The sequence below is a fragment of the Mirounga angustirostris genome, unplaced genomic scaffold (genome assembly GCF_029215605.1).
Source record: "Mirounga angustirostris isolate CCGP_5_RB_7025 unplaced genomic scaffold, mMirAng1.0.hap1 SCAF_5, whole genome shotgun sequence".
Lineage (NCBI taxonomy): Eukaryota > Metazoa > Chordata > Mammalia > Carnivora > Phocidae > Mirounga > Mirounga angustirostris.
The window spans coordinates 30,076,420-30,080,189 of NW_026991713.1; the positions used below are offsets into that span (position 1 = coordinate 30,076,420).

General features: G+C 43.8%; 1 pseudogene; it reads left to right on the forward strand.

The window, feature by feature from the left end:
• The first annotated feature begins 2,348 nt into the window (after positions 1 to 2,348).
• On the forward strand, positions 2,349 to 2,725 carry LOC123837956 (small ribosomal subunit protein eS12-like; annotated as a pseudogene).
• Positions 2,726 to 3,770: the final 1,045 nt, after the last annotated feature.

The following is a 3,770-nucleotide window of genomic DNA, read 5'->3' on the forward strand; positions in this document are numbered from 1 at the left end:
CTGTGCAAACATGGCACACCCCAACTCCTGAGTTCACCTCTTCTGGTCCATATGGAGAATTTCTTTTTCTTTTTTTTTTAAACATTTTATTTATTTATTTGACAGAGAGAGACACAGCGAGAGAGGGAACACAAGCAGGGGGAGTGGGAGAAGGAGAAGCAGGCCTCCCGCAGAGCAGGGAGCCTGGTGTGGGGCTCGATCCCAGGACCCCGGGACCATGACCTGAGCCGAAGGCAGAGGCTTAACGACTGAGCCACTCAGGTGCCCCCATATGGAGAATTTCTTAATGCAGACTCCCTCAGAGTATCTGACTGGTCTAATTTTGCTCAGGTGTCTAAACATCCTTCCAATAAACTTTGGCCTAGAGTGTGGGACCCCATAGCATAAAGAAAGGTCCTTGGTGCCCCTTCTGGGATAAAGGTGAGCAGATGCCTGGTGCATCTCTAGCTCCCGGTCTGATGGAGGTCTCACCAGGGAAAAGAGAGTATTCTCATTTTCAGATAACTTGAGGAAAATGTAATAAAAGGATTCTTTACAAAGGCACGGCAGGGTATAGGGAATAGGGTCAAATAGGGTCAAAGTCGTACCCAAACCAGGCTCTTTGCACCCCTAGACCCAACCAGAAGAGGAGAAGGAGCTCAGAACCCAAAGGCTGAAAGGCATTGTAAAATTCTTGTGTGGGCTGCAACTGCAATCGCCCAGGAGGACCCTGCAAGAAGGGAGCTAGGCAAATAAATTCCCTCACTTCGTGCACTCCTTTCCCTGGATCTTTTACAGGTAACCCCACTGGCCAAACCAACCAGTAAGGAGAAGATCCTCAACACTAGTCTCCACAGGCCTTCCTGCCAGGGAGGAGAGGAGGAGAAGAAAGATGGAGGGTGTGTCTGAAGGGCAGAGGGATATATCTGGCACTGATCCTTTTCACATTATTCAGTGACAGCAAAGAAAATCACCCTACCTAATTTTTAATGGCTCTCGTTAGAAAGCCAACCAATGACTTTATAGCATCACACTATCATCGAGGCCAAACAGCGTAATTTCCACTTCCATCAAAATAGGCTATTGACCATTCTACTTACTCCAAACCCCTACTCCGTGACACCCTCCCCCACCCCCTCACCCCCCTCCCTTCCCTGCCACCTCATCCCACTTACCCATCCAAGACCAGATTCAAATCCTGCCTACTTTCTAAGGCCTTCCATCTAACACTCTCTCCCTTCTCTGATTTTTTTTAAACTTTGCATAGCTTGACACTGACTCATTCCCTAATTTGTGTTAAAATTTTTGTTCAGGTTCATGTTCATTCATTTCTATATCCCTATGGAGACTTGCACAGACCATTGCCCATAGAAGACGCTCAGGAATGTCAGGTGAGTTGTTGAAAGAGGTATGAAGAGTTTGGCAAATCTCATTTTTTCTAGGGCGGTGTCCCTTCTTTTAAGATTGCTTACTGGATCCTTTCAGTTTGAAACTTGGAAATGCACAGTTCAACAAGTTAGAACATTTGTGAGAGGATTTATGTTTACCTCACAACCCTGGCACTGTTTAGCTGTTACCCTTGGGCTACTCTTGAAGAACGATTATTTACATTTTAACTATTACTGAGAAAGGGTGGATATTAAGTAACACAGAAATGAATCACTCTTGTATTTCTTATAAAGAGATAAGAGATGGAATTAAAATTATTAAAACCTGTGTGAACCACATCTTAAGATGGTATTAACTTAAAAGTCAAGTCACACAGGATAAAATTGAAGGTGGATATAAAAATACTCTATTTTATACCTTTTAACCTTATTCCAATAGTTCATTTAGGGTCTGGAAAACTACCCAACTTTCCAAGTAGGACATTAGAATCAGACAATAGTTCACCCTTTCCAGTCCCATAGTCTCAAGATCACCCTCGAGACTTCCGTCTTTATACTTAGAGACCCATCCCTGAATGTGTAGTTATGCTTTCAGGCCACACTGTTGAAATAGAAGTCCTTAGCCTTTCTTGTCCAACCTATCATCTTTCCATCCTGTTACTTCTGCTTTGAATTCATTAGTGTTGATTCTCTCTACTCTTCTCTGCTCCCTCATGTGGTCAAACACCACACACATCTCTCCTGTCTGCCTACAAGGTATTGAACTGGCTTGACCCCAGGTCTCTTTCACCAAGTTGGGAGTACTTAATAAGAAACCACAAGGAAGTCACGTAGGAGTTCAATGATGGCGGTAGTAATACCTGGTAATAATCCTTGTGGGAAGGTTTAAACAAGATGCTGCACTCTCCCTGCGGCTGCCAGGTCGTGCACTGGCCAAGGCTGGGTGCAGTCAAGATTCAGCTCCATCCATAACCCACCACCATGGCCAAGGAAGGCATTACTGCTGAAGGTGTCGTGGACGTTAACACTGCTTTACAAGAGGTGATGAAGGCCGCCCTCATCCATGACGGCTAGCATGTGGAATTCCCAAAGTTGCCAAAGCTTTAGATAAGTACCAAGCCCATCTTTGGGTGCTTGCATCCAACTGTGATGAGCCTATGTACGGCAAGTTGATGGAGGCCCTTTGTGCTAAACACCAAATCAACCTAATTAAGGTTGATGACAAGAAACCAGGGGAATGGGCAGGCCTCTGTAAAGCTGACCGAGAGGGAAAACCCGGTTGTGTGGTGGTTGAAGACTATGGCAAAGAGTCTCAGGCCAAGGCTGTCATCAAGGAATACTTCAAATGCAAGAAATGAAGAAATAAAAAACTTGGTTCCTTTTCCTCAGTAAATAAATAAGATGAGGCATGCAAAGCAGCAGCCCCTAGGGATACATGGTAAATACAAAATAAACAGTAGCTCTGTAGTTCTACAAATCATGAGAAATATGGCTTCCTTCCCCAAGAGTATTCATCAGTGGAGACCAGACATAAAATTGGCATGGCAAGCCATAAGTGCTGGGATCACTTAACACCTCCTCTCTATACTTCTGGGCAGGACCAGCTTGGTTGGTGAATAAGCAAGTTTGGAAAAGAACAACCCTGGACTCCGTGAGCTCATGTTCTTTCGCATCGCCAGTGATAACATCTAAAAAACAACAGTAGTCACCTCCTACATATCCCCACAAAACCACTTAGATGTTTCTCACTGACAGATTTCATCTCTCTCTTAGGGTTCCTAAGTTCTTAAACTTTTAGGGTCAAGCTTCTGTTGCAGTCCTAAACTCTGCCTAGGCAGCCCTGTGGAGAGGTAAACAGTGCTTTCATAAATGGAGAGACAGTTTAGTGGGGAAACTACCCTTCTGGCCTTGATAACCAGTCTTCCTGGAAAAATACCAGACCACTACAGAAAAACCCAATCCTGAATCCCCAACTTATAAGACATTTTGTTTCTTCTCTTTGAATTCTCCAGTCCCTTTCCAGTATACCACTGACCTAATCTTCCCTCTCCCCAAGCCCTAAAATCCTGCAGTGAATTAATAATAATAACAATAAACACCACCAATTACACTGTGATAAACTCTTATTAGAGTCCTCATATTAGTCCTCATATTAGTTCGATGATGTAGGTATCAACATTATTCCTATTTTACGGGTGAGCTACTGAGGTTTAGGGAAGTTAATATTGTTCACCAAATCACTGGCAAATGGGGAATCCAGAACTTACACCCATCTCTGAATCCAAAGCTAGTACTTTTAATCTCTGTACCTAACACTTCATGGCATCTTCCTCCACACTAACCTTCATTGTAACCTGGCCAGTTTGGAGGATGTCTTTGGCTATACTCATTTAAGTATATGCT